Here is a 13,777-nt window from a genome sequence, read left to right as displayed (position 1 = left end):
ATTAGCACGCACAAACATTTTGCTTAATTACATAATATTAATTAATAATTACGTAAGTATTAATAAAAAACCATATTAATGGTGAATAATATATATATACAAAAACATCAGAGAAAGTTATTGTTATTATGATAACTTTTTGACGCGGGTTGGAACACTATTTTTTAAGAACATTTGTAAATAAAAGGATCATGTGTATATAGGTACTTACACTTAAATAACAATATATGTTCCGGATGAGTTGATGAACAAGATTATTAGAAAAAGCCCCGTATAAAATATTAATAGGTATACTGCCTATTATTAATAGGTATACCGCCTAAAAATCATCTGGCCTTTTAATTTATATACATTTTTTAATTGTTCTCTTGAAAGTGTCACTAAATGAAAAAAACATATAGGCTTATGTGATATATATACCTTTATAATATATTAACAAATTTGAATGTGAAGATATTATTCTTAATGGAGCTCTATTGTTAAATACCGTATTCTTCGGAAAATTTAAGTACTTTAAGACTTGAGTTTAGTAAAACCAACTTTCTATAAAATGTTTAGATAATTGTTATAATTTTGTAAATTTTACAATTAGAAAACCAATAGAAAATATCAAGTTATCATAATGATATATTTAAATTTAAAATGATTGCATATTTTTTTTAAATACTTCTATATTCAAAACTGGGTTTAAATTAAAAACAAACTTCAACCGTTATCGTTAGATTTTTCTTACTCTTAAAAAAACTATTAAGAAAACCGAAGTACTATACCCAGAAATCGGGTTGAAATTGGTTACATTTTGAACACACCACCTATCCAAAAAAGTATTCGTGGGAATGAATAATAATAAACAATACATAAATAAAAAAAAAACCCTCTATACAACCACCAAATTCCCGGTTACGACCAGAACATAAAATATAATATTTATTATTCTGTTTTTAATATTCTCAAATAAAATCAATAACCCTCTTTTTTGATCGAAACACTTTTAAAACAGTTGGGAATCTTTTTTAGCGATCTGTATTTAATTTTTGAGTACTAATTTTGTGAAGTATTACAGGAGTTGCACTTTTAGCAACTATAATAATCAAGGTAAATTAGATTTGCTGAAGTCGGACCAATAAATATGTACTTAATTGTGTTAATTTATAGTCAAACATTGAAAAATTACATAAACTAATATTTCTGTTTAGTAGACCATTCTCGAATGTAATGTATATGCCTTTCATGCCTTTCAACGAATAATTAATACATTATTCATACGTTTTTTAAAATTGTAAATATTATATTCATTTTGATGCTATTTATAAAATCATTAAAATCACATAGCTATTTAATAAGTTGGAAAAAAAATAATACCTAATAACTATGATTTTCAGTCTCGAATTCTTTAACTTTATAAAAATAATATTGAATATACATTAATAATATTAGGCACTTGTATCCACAAACATAATATTAAAATTAATGTTGTGTTTTTTACATTTTATAAAAATTCAAAATTTGAATCTTATGTATTTTTAACTTTGTTAGTTTTGATTTTTTCAAGTAAAAATTAATATTCTTAAACTAAACTAGGTATACTTATACGTTTCGAAATATCTGTTCTTGTTAAATTCTTTGGTTGTATCAACAATTATATTTTAGTATTATGAAAATAATAATTTTTGGCTGTTTTTTTTTCTTAATTTCTAACTACTGTACAACTTACATATTACTTCAAGTGGAAGTATTTTTGCTGCAAACTGCAAAGAGAAAAATTGATTTATATTATAAGTTTTAGTTTATGGGACTAAAAAACTCTAAAAATTATGCATTATCACCGATAAAATTGCGTATTGTTTGTTTGTTCGAAAAAGTTAAACCAAATATTTAACTTTTTATAGTTTGAAAATATTTTATTATCGAATGATGAGGTTTTAAAAACTTTTTTTAAATCTATTTTATGTTTGAAAGTTTGAAACACTGATCATGTGATATCTATACAATATTATTGAGTACCTACTTAGGTACTACTTATTTTTACTTTTTACACTCGTCGTCAAAACGTGTCTGATAAGTACCTCTCCTCCCTGCAATGTGGTGATGATTTTTGGTTACGTATCCGATTACGGATTTTTATTATTTAACATTGAAACGTATACAATCCTCGTTATAATTCTAATATACGTTGTTTTCGCGTTATCGAATCGATGTAATCGAAAATATCTTAAGATAATGTGTCCGGTATGCATTTCTAGTTAAAAAAAGTTTACATCAACGAAGAATGTTTCTAAAAAGAAATTCCAGTTATTTGTTTGTTTACCACGTTTCAGATATCGTGAACTGTAATGGAATTTCCTTTTGTACCTATAATTCAGATTCCGTTGAAATTTTAAATATCATAAAATAAATATAATATTGTATATATGCTATTTTTACTCTTGAAATTCATATAAAAACTGTCTCATTATACAGTGAATAAAACCATACCACCTTATACACACAGTACAGTTTATTTATCTTTCCAATAGTTACCATTTTCATTAACCGCACTTAATTCATAATTGTACACACTGTTTTTTCTAATATTTAACGTATCCAGTAGGTACTTTTAGTATAAGTATAAATACCTACTTAAATGAAAAAATATTAATTATTATTATTTATAAGCATTAATAAATTGAGTTAGAATAAGGTTAGTCAATAGACAGTGCATTAAACTAATGCATGCAGACTAATTTAATTTTTGCTAAATTACTATACTTAGTAATATTACATTGGTTACGTCAATTTAATTTGGATTAAAAAGTTTGTAAATATTTGAACATAATTAAATATTGCTTTAATCACATGTTGACAATTATCCCGGTAAATCAATTAACAAACGCATCTAATCAATATAATCACACGAGTATGATAAAATTATTATAGCCATAACTTGGTATTACTAGTAATAATAATCACGGTTTTCAATAATATACCACGGTATATTAATTAATAAGTTACTTATTACTTATTAATTATTATGATACAAGTATATTTGAATATAATATTAACACATTTATGTAAGGTAATAATATAATAGTTTTGGTTTAAATGCTGGACATTTTTTTATTAAATACATATTGAATTGCATTAATGATATAATTAATTAAGTAGTTATTATTATTTATAAAGCTTTCATTTTGCTTTGATAATTCATAACGAAGTATGTATAATATGGAAAACATGGACAGATAATTATATTTTTTGTATAATTATTTCTAATTGTTTTTATTTACTGGCTAATGTAGTACCCAATAAAATCATTTTACTAACACATTGTTTTCGAATTCGAATGCAAGATTGGAAATTAATACTTTAATGTACATTAATGTACTTAGTCAACCTAAGCAGAGCTTTTTTTTAATAAAACCTATTTTAATATAAAACGTATTATTGTTTTTATGACCATTGCCATTTTTAACGAATTCTATTAGACATTTATGATATAAGTATATCCTTAAGCTCAAATTAAATAATAATAAATAACATTTTGTATCACACAGTAATTACTAGTCGTACACCATTTAAAAATAATTAAATTGATTATAGTTTATTAGATACTAGGTAAGTATTTTTTTTTTTTTTTTTTATTGGGTAACCCGCGGCAACATAGGCCATTGGGTGTGGGGAGGGCACTGTAGGTTTTATATTGGGTAGGTTTGGTAGGTTTTATATTGGGAAGGTTGGTACACGTGTGTGTTGTGTTTGGCAGAATTTCTAATGGGGCACCCGTAGGTTTCTGCCGTGCCCCGGGGTGGGGGGATGGCGGCACTTGTTCTCCGGACACCGTGACTTGCACGGAGAAAAATGCCGCCCAGTGGTCGAGGATCGAACTCGGACCGGCTGTGCCGAATCCGTCGCGTTAGACCACTCGGCCACCTCGTCCCCCCCTAGGTAAGTATTATAATTTAATTAAACCTGTAACGTATTTAATAAATAACTTAAGCAAATTTTGGATGGCTGGTTGTGAAGTAGTGCCAATGTGCCATCCACCACTAACATTTGAAATTTGAAATTAATTGCATTATTATTAATAGGTATTTTCAAAATTTTAAAACATAAACCCGTTGAACGAAAAATTATTTATTCGTCCCATACACTGCACAACAATAAACAAATGAACGCTGTGATGAAAAAATAAACATAAATCATTATTTAATTATCAAGCACAAATAGGTAATAATAGGTACATTTTTGACCAACAATATTTAAATGATAATTAATTTCTGGGTTTATTAACACACAAGCATATTACACAAATTTACCATAAATAATAAATATATGTCTGTGAAAAATATTCTTTGACTTAGTATAATATTATGTATATTATTAATATTGAACAACAAAAAAGTATAAATAATATGTATAGTACCTAACTATAATTTTTAAACTATAAAAATTCACTTAAATATAGAAAACCCATACTTTGACTAGGTATAAAATATGACTATCTAAAACTACAATAATATGAACATTGAACAGTGTTAGTGAGTCATATAAAATTTAGTTTTTTTATGAATTTTCCATACCAACTAATAAATGTGAGATAGACAATTTTAAAATTATTACTTAATGACTAAACTATATAATAATCACATAATTACTAAAATAAAATATGGCATGCCTTTTGAAATTGATTATATTACCTACTGTAATAGGTACTATCTGTTCTAAAATTATTTTAAATACGTAGCATTTTATAAATAGATTTTTACTCTTATCGTAATGTTTAATAATTTTTTTTACTTATGGAATTTTATTTTTTATTTTGTATGAAGGAGATATATCTAGAAAAATAATAGGTACATGTCTTAACTCTTAATAATACATTTTTGTTGGTGTCTTGTGATATTCCGTTATGTACAGGTAAGATTTCACTGTAAAAATAAGTATATTATCTAAAATATCTTGATAAGCTTATCTATACAATTTGTTTCATAAATGTGTTAAAAATTTTAAGTAAGGTGAAATTTAATAAGTACACAATGATGTTATTATTCATAGTTTTAAATACTTTTAATTATACAACATAATATAGTTATGGTTAGGTAATTTTTAGATTTCTTTTAACATACATTTGAATTACTAATTTTAGTTATTAACTTTTAAAATTTAAATTCTGGTTACTCGTACAGCCATAACTATACATTCATTTTAAAGTAGGCATATAGTGTAGGCTTTAAATATATTTCGATTGTATAGTTATACTTGCGATTATTTTTTATGAGTACTTAAAACTTGTTTAACGAAATAAGTTAGATATTTAATAACCCAAGTTTCATTCCGGTTAATATTTTTCAACTGTACAATTTATTATTGCTTTCAAATTAAAAATAAATTGATGTAAAACTTGCTTGTGCTAAGTTGAACGAAGCTAGACAAGTAACTACCCTGCAACGGCTACAACACCCAGTCACTATGCCACTATGGATCGTGTTATTATATTCACGAATATTTTATCGTTTCTGTGAGTGCGTAAAATAGATTTCGCGTAAACAAACCAACACTTTATAAAATATCATATTTTGTATATTATTATTATAATACCTTTGACGTAATATTTTTTTAGATATTATATAATTGTAATATTTTATGTACCTACTTTACATTGTATTTAATGCGTTTAAACGTTTTTCTTATAAACTTAATTTTGAAGACTTTGATTTGCATATCATATTGCATTTTTATGGTTGTCAAAAAGAGATAAACATCTTTTTTTTAATAATATAATTTAGTTTTTCGTATCTCTAGCTAAGGACAGTCTATTAGTGCGAAATTATCTATTTGGGAAATAGTGCGTAGGTTATACCGTCCTCTATATTATGTAATTCACATAATCATATAATAGCAAATCCTGACATCAAAAAAGCTTATAATAATATATTCGTTTATAAACGACTACTTATAATCTATTTATTATTTAAAAGAAATTCATGTACCTATGCGCCTATGCTTATAGTTCAGGAGATTTATTGATTATTTTTATTTTGAATTCTAATATATGAAATACATTATATTTTTTTCTTTAAAATCTTTAGTTTGAGTTTAGAGATTGCAAATGTAATTAATTTCATATAATACGGGGACTGATACTGAAATTTAATTAAAAAATACACTGTTAATATGTTGTATGATTTACAATTTTTGCATTTGATATTTATTAATATTATTAATTTTTTTTAATCTGTTATATATTATTGTGTTTCGAAAATATAAAGAAAATAAGAAATAATTACTTAAATTTTAAACTAGTTTGAAGTAACATTTACAGCAAAGCAATATTATCACAGTAGTTTGTTGGCTATTCTATCAAAATATTTTACTTGTACGTTTTTAATTACATTTTATGTAAAGAATACGTTAAAAACGATACACAGATTTGTATTATTATATAATAAAAATAATTTAAAACAAAATTAATACATATAACATTGTGGCAGTGAATATTTTGTATTTCTAATAAATATGATTCAATAGTTTTATTTTATTAGAACTTTTATATCATGTATATTTTAATTGCGTACCTACCTATATTTATTTTGTTTTAAGAGCATAATATGTGAAATATGCAATGTGCATGAATATTTTCTATAAGTCCTCGAACCGAACTTGCAGTCATTACTCATTAGTAATGAATATAATAATGACTCATTCTTACTATATATTCAATAAATTATTTTTATTCACACTTAGAATTTTAAAAATATTCTACAAACATTTTGTAATGAACTTTTTTAGTGAACCATTTTCAAACTCGATGGTTTATCTTTGCTTTAAAATTTGTAATAATAATATATATTATAATTTTAGAATACTGACTTGCACAGAGATGAGCGTGATGAGTACACTTAACACTCGCAGTATCTGTATAACTCTGCCCGTACGGCCGTACTTTTCAAATAGGTACAAAGCATACAAATGAACAAGCAAACGCACTCCAAAAACCCATTAACTATTATATAATATTATATAATATTAGATACTTACTTTTAATAACGTAATTTAATTTTAAATTGCAGCAAAATGTTTAAAATAATTTTTATGTTCATCCCATATCAATGTGTCATTAGTAATCTTACCCAAAAACGTATTATTAAACCTATATTATGGTACATATTAACTTGTTATCCCAGTATTGGGTAATAAGAATCGCATTTTTTAATTTTCGGTATATTTTTAAACAATTTTTTAAAAAACCATTAAATCATCATTTAAATGTTCGTTAATAATTTCCATTAGTTTTTATTTTTAAATATATTTAAGGGACATCAACAATCATTATTGTATAAATAATAATAAATAATAAAATACTCAAATGAAAAATCAATAATTGTTTACTATTAACTGGGTTAACATCAAAACTAACATTTTGTTACCTTTGTTCTTAGCATATTGTATACCTATTGCCTATACCACGTAGGTATGTATTATACCAGATATTATCAATATACCAAATATTATATTATGTATTATGTCACATAAGCATAACTAGTCTAAATCGTGATTTGCCACAACACCAAAATGCCACCTGTAATCGTTGTTATTCATAATATGTATAACGGACGTGGAAAAACATTTTTCGATTTTTATGAGCCGTCATCGATTTTTAGTTTTTAATGTTTAAAATACTTTTTATTCGTAATCCATGCGCGAGCGCAGAAAATGTTTGTTTTCGGGTGGTATACGCTCATACTATGTTAACAAATATTCAACACAGCCCGATTATTACTGACTCGGTAATACTGAGCCTTGCAGCAATGTTTTGCAGATGACGGTTTGTAAATCGCGTATAATATGCTGGCGCTTTATGTCAAAATGTCGCGGTCGTGCCAGTGTAAACGACAAAGACTATAAAAACGTACAGCATGTGGCGCTTGGAGTTCCCTTTGAAAATCTATCCCGAAGTACATAAAGTAATACTTACCCATGTCATCAGTATATAATATTATTGTATATGACATAATACCTATACATTATGACGTGTATTTTATATATGTTCGGCGGCTGGCGGAAGTGGCTTTTTCATTTTGCACATCGTACATATTACACATAGGTAGGTACAATTTTGAATGAACGTTTACCGATCTGGCTTTATCGTTCCATCGAAATCTTCGCCAATTTTGGGCATCTACTCTATAAACATGATGATATTTTGTATTCGAGCAACGAACCACAAGCGCCATGTACGTCGAAAAACTACATAATATTTTATCCACGCCTTATATGCCGCATAAAAACGCGCCGTCTTTTGTCGAGTGGCAATTTCACTGCAGTGCGAACGGGTTCGAAAATTGTATTATCATTACGTCGAACGGCGTTCTAGTATATTATACTATCAAGCGGGAGCAAAAATTAGATTTTGACGTTTTCCTTCGAAGAAAAAAAACGTTACGCAAAACATGAGCACGACTCAAGTGTGAAAAAAATAAATGGATGCACAGTACGGTGCAGTTATACCTACTGTTTTTCGTCGGAAAATGTCGTTAAAATTTGTCTCAATAACATCAACTGTATTAATATCATGAAAGTGTGTAATATTTTTCTGAATAAAAGACTTGCATTATGTCATTACGTACATTAGTTCAAACACTGCGGTAGACGTTCACTTTTCATGAATAATTTTTTTTTTCAAAATTCAAACATTGATACTACGCTGTTGTGACGCAATACTGGCAAATTGGTAACGGTATTCCAACAAACAAGTTTTGGGCATTGCCTGCCTTATACGTTTTGGGTTCTACAATGTTAATGAAAATAATAAGTTTAAAAAAGTGTGTCAAAATCAGCGGATAGAAGCTAAGCCTTCCCCGCAGTACAAGATATAAGCCATCCAAGACTCACATTGTACTCATTATAGGAGTATGGGCTGTAATTGTTATTAAACTTAAAATTTTTCATAAAATATAACATAATTACATTATAATCAAACCTAATCCATACGTATACATTTATGTATTATAGTCAAGCCAGTTAGTTGGTTCTAATTTTTTTTAATGCAAGATAATAATATATTTTATTCGTGTGAAAAATAAAGCCGAGACTTCAAACAAATTTACCAAGTTCCACTCATGGACTCAAAATATCCGCAAATATCGATATATTGCAGGAATTACATATTATATACCTAACCTTGTTTCGTCGCTGTGTGTGTATACGAAATGTCTGATGGTAGGCGTACCTATAACATGATGCAGTTTGTGCGATTTCATCACTATTACGCGTTTCGAATTCGAATCGTTCAGAATTCATTCCGACGTTTACCACGTCGTTATATTCATCGTATTAATTGTACCTATAATACCGATGTATAGGTATCGTTTTATCCATCGCACTCCAGTCATGTTATAATAATTATCATACGCACGACAATCGCAAATGGCAGGCACTAGTTTCGATACTACGTGTACTACTGTTAAAATATTAACAAAAAAAAAAAATAATATTTTTAACAACGAAAAAAATAATATACGATTCCCGTATATTATTATTGTTATTATGGTATGTAATTATCGTGACTGATTGTTGTCGGACATCGACAGCGGCGGCGGTTTACAGCGTTTTGCACGCGATCGGATGACGGGAATAAAATACGATGCAGTTTAAGTATAATAATATAATAATATATAGAAAATTGTAGGTATATATTTTTTTACAAAATAATGTTGCGTTTCGTTCGTTGATTATTTTTGGCGCCATCTAGTGGCGGTATGCGGTTCTTGGCGCCAGACTAGTATTTCTGTAATTAACGTCTGACGACGTGTCCGCACCGACAGCGCTATCTGTGCGCATTATTTTCTGTTCTACGTGGTTTTACGGTGACCGCGGCACTACTATAGTGTTTGGCGTAGTGCGCCTGCGCGACTATGACATACTATGCAGTCGATTTTCTTCACACGAGCGACACAATTTGCCTATAGCTAACGCCGCGCGTTTGATATATTGCCGTGACGGTCGTTGTACAGGCGGAGTGCGCTGCAAAGAAAACAAATAAAATATACCCATTTTATATAATAATAAATCGAAATATTATTCATCAGCATTGTGTCATTCATTATTCAGTTCGGGTTTGCGGTTATATTTTGATTAAGGTTTAGAAGTTCTAAGACATGGAATAAAAAAATATGCACAAAATATACTAACAGATAAATTATTTTGCAATAATATAATTACAAAATTCCCACCAAAATATATAAGAGTATTTATTATTAACATTGATATATTGTTAATATATTACTATGTAAACATTTATTTTATAAAATAAATCAAAATTAAAAATTTAATGTGTGGAGAACCGGTTGGCGATGACAGTTATTGAACTCAACAATTATTGTCGGGGGCCTAACGGAGTGGCCGAGTAGACAAAGGCGTCGGTTGCGACGTGCACCGTCGCTGGTTCGAACCTCGGCCACGGGTGGAACTTCTCTTCGGGCAGTCACGGTGTCTGGAGAGAGAGGCCGCCATGATACCAACGGGTGCCCATTTGAAAATTCTGCCAAACTAAGACACACGTGTTTAATACCTACAATACCCTCACCCACAGTTAAAAACCACCTAATGGCCTAAGTTGTCGCAGGTTAATTAATAAAAAAAAAAATAAAAAATATTGTCGTTACCCTAAATAGTCTTAATAAAAATATATATTTATTATTAGTGGAGTTCTAAACTAATACGTATGTCATAATATAATAACATAAACTTTTTATAGAAAACAAAAAAATATGCACTTTATGCACAAAAATTAAAAAATATAATCTTTTCCCTCTAAAATTGAAGAAAAACAACGCCCCCCTCCCAACCTGAATTTTTTCAGCAATATGTGTATTTGTATAAAAATCACATGATAGTGAAGCCACTCCATTCTTCGCTATATATATATTAGGTATACATAAAAAAATTAATTTATATCGAAGCAAATATTACATAATTATAGTAGGTATATTTATTATTAATTCTACAAGAAACCTCAATGTAGGTTAATTGACAACATTTAAAATAAAATATTATAGATATATGTTAAAATAAAAAATGTTTACGTCATGCTTTTTCATTGGCAAAGGTATCAATCATAATTCAACTATTATGTTAAATCTGACTCTATCGTTAGAACAGCCAAACAATTTAGCCTCTCATCTGCTGTTCTAAATCTCAAATAGGACTTTACCCTTTTTAATACTGAAAAAGATCTCTCAGCAGAACAGTTTGATATAGGACATGAAAGTAAAATTCTTAATGCAATTTCTACATAAGGATACAAATCTTAATATTTTTTTTTTTTGATCATAGAGTACATTTTTAGTGCAGTATTAGGGAAATCATCACTTGGTAAAGTTAGTAAAAAACTTCTAAAATGCACACATTCATTTGAACATGTAGAGGCGAGATCGTCATGGTTATACTGTTGTAAATTTTCAGCATTTTCAAAAACTTTAGGTGTCAAATGGTGTCAAAATCATAATATTAAAAAAAAAAATCAAAATTTTCACATACTTGTTCATAAGCAGTTACTCGTTTTCTCAGTTCTCCATTAAGTCTATCTATAATTACCAAAAATGTTTTTATCTAAAAGTTTGACGACCATCAAGTTCAGTGTCACTTCGACTTGTTTCATCATTCATTAATTTCCGTTTTTTCTTCCGTTAAATTTTATCTTGATATTCTTTATAATATGCCCATAAGAGGCCATAAGAGCCCATGTAATATCTTATCAGCTTCCATTTTGCTTTCATCTATTCTGTGTCACTCCATTCTTAAACTATAATATTATATTTTTCTATGTTCTAGTAGGTATTATCAAATATCAATGCATGTTTCGTGACAAATGAAAACAAAAAATCATAATAATAATTTTATTAGTATAATTACTTTTTGTATCACCAATATAACCGCTACAGTATTATATCAAAATGCTTTCCAAAATTTACCACTCCTAAGATTTGACCACCCGGGGCCCAAGCCCCCCTAAATACGTCACTGTAGCCTGGTCTGCTATTAATTGAACGTAATGAGAATTTATGCAACTCCTACAACTTCCAAGACGTAATATTGATGTAATTCGCATAGGCGAAAATCCATTATAATTTCAGAGGGGTTAACATTATTAACATCAATGTGAGTGGGGAGGGGGGCTTTGATCCAACATAACTAAAAAAAAATATTACAACAATGTGTATTACTGGGCATGACCATGATTGCACTCTGAGGCATTCCTTAGGCAAATAGTATTCATATTATATTTTTATGAATAAATATGCACTTTTAGCTGCCTATAACGCGCCGTTTATTTTTTTTTATGTTAAAGTGATCGGGAATACAGAATATTTTAATTTTTAAGTTATTATTTTGGAGAATATAAATAAACTGTTGAATATATTATGTACACTGATATTTGAAAAGTTGTAAACGTTTATTTATATTGGTGTTTACACCAAGAGTGTCTGATAGCGTTATTATGTGTTATTATGTCTTAGAGGTTATGATATCAAATTAGATCAAGAGCTTAGAGGATATCTGTGAATTTCACAGTAAACGTTGAAAAGGAACTTTGATATATATAATAATTTTTGTTTGATATTGTAGAAACTATATTATATTGAAGTTGATTTATACGTATAATAGAGCGTAGAGCGTAACCGTTTTCGGCCAAAATGTACCCTTCCCTTTTCGGCCAAAACTTACCGTTCCCTTTTCGGCCAGTGTTACTTTTCGGCCAAAACATACTGTTAATTTAACAATCATAACAACTTAACAATTTTTATATTTAATTAAATATGATTGAATCCAAAAATGTGATTTTTTGATAAACATTCTTACCTACAAGTGAGTGAAAAAATAATAAAATAAAATAATTGGCGATAAAATGGTTCAACATATTATTAACTTAGACAAATAAACTAACAATTAATTTTTGTTTAAAAAATGTTTCTATTTTTATTACCTTTACTCTTCAATGTAAGTTTAATTTCGTTCATAGTTGGTTATATTTTACTATCATAATTATTATTATATACCTATTCTTATTACCTATATTATGTGTTATATGACTATATTAATTTTTATTCGATCAATGTAAGTAATAACATTGATTATAAATACTAATATAAATATATAATATAATCAATTGTAATAATAATGTGTTATAACAGTTAATTGCCAATTGTTTTATTTTTTATTTTTTTTAGTTTTTTTACAGTTGTAGGCAATAATGTTAAAAAAAATCACTTTTTTGTATACAATCGTATTTAATTATTTATAAAAATTGTTAAATTCAGTTGTTATAATTGTAAATTTTAAAGAAAACTGTAGGTGCTGGTCGAAAAAGGACAGTGGCCGAAAAGGGAAAGGTAAGTTGGCTGCATACTAGTTGCGTCCCAAAGATATCAACGAAAAAAGGTCTAATCCGAATTGCGACCCGAGTTTATTTTGGGTACAGACGAGTTGCGGCCCGGGTTTTCTAACTCTAGATAATTTAATCTTGACTGATAAAATATAATCACAATATAATGTAGATATCAATAAGTATACCTTAGTCTCCGCTTTACTACCGCTAAGAACGTTTCGTCATATAACGTTTATCATATATGTTTTTACCAGTGCCAAAATGTTTAAAACAAAACATCATTTTTAACCTACCTGCAGTATCTACTGTTAAAAGGGAAGGGTACATTTTGGCCGAAAAGGGGGCCGCCTATATAATAGACATTCGTGTGGGTTTCGATGCTCAATATATATTACGGAATACGGAATATGA

The sequence above is a fragment of the Metopolophium dirhodum genome, chromosome 1 (assembly GCF_019925205.1).
Source record: "Metopolophium dirhodum isolate CAU chromosome 1, ASM1992520v1, whole genome shotgun sequence".
Lineage (NCBI taxonomy): Eukaryota > Metazoa > Arthropoda > Insecta > Hemiptera > Aphididae > Metopolophium > Metopolophium dirhodum.
Note: the sequence above shows the minus strand (reverse complement) of the source record.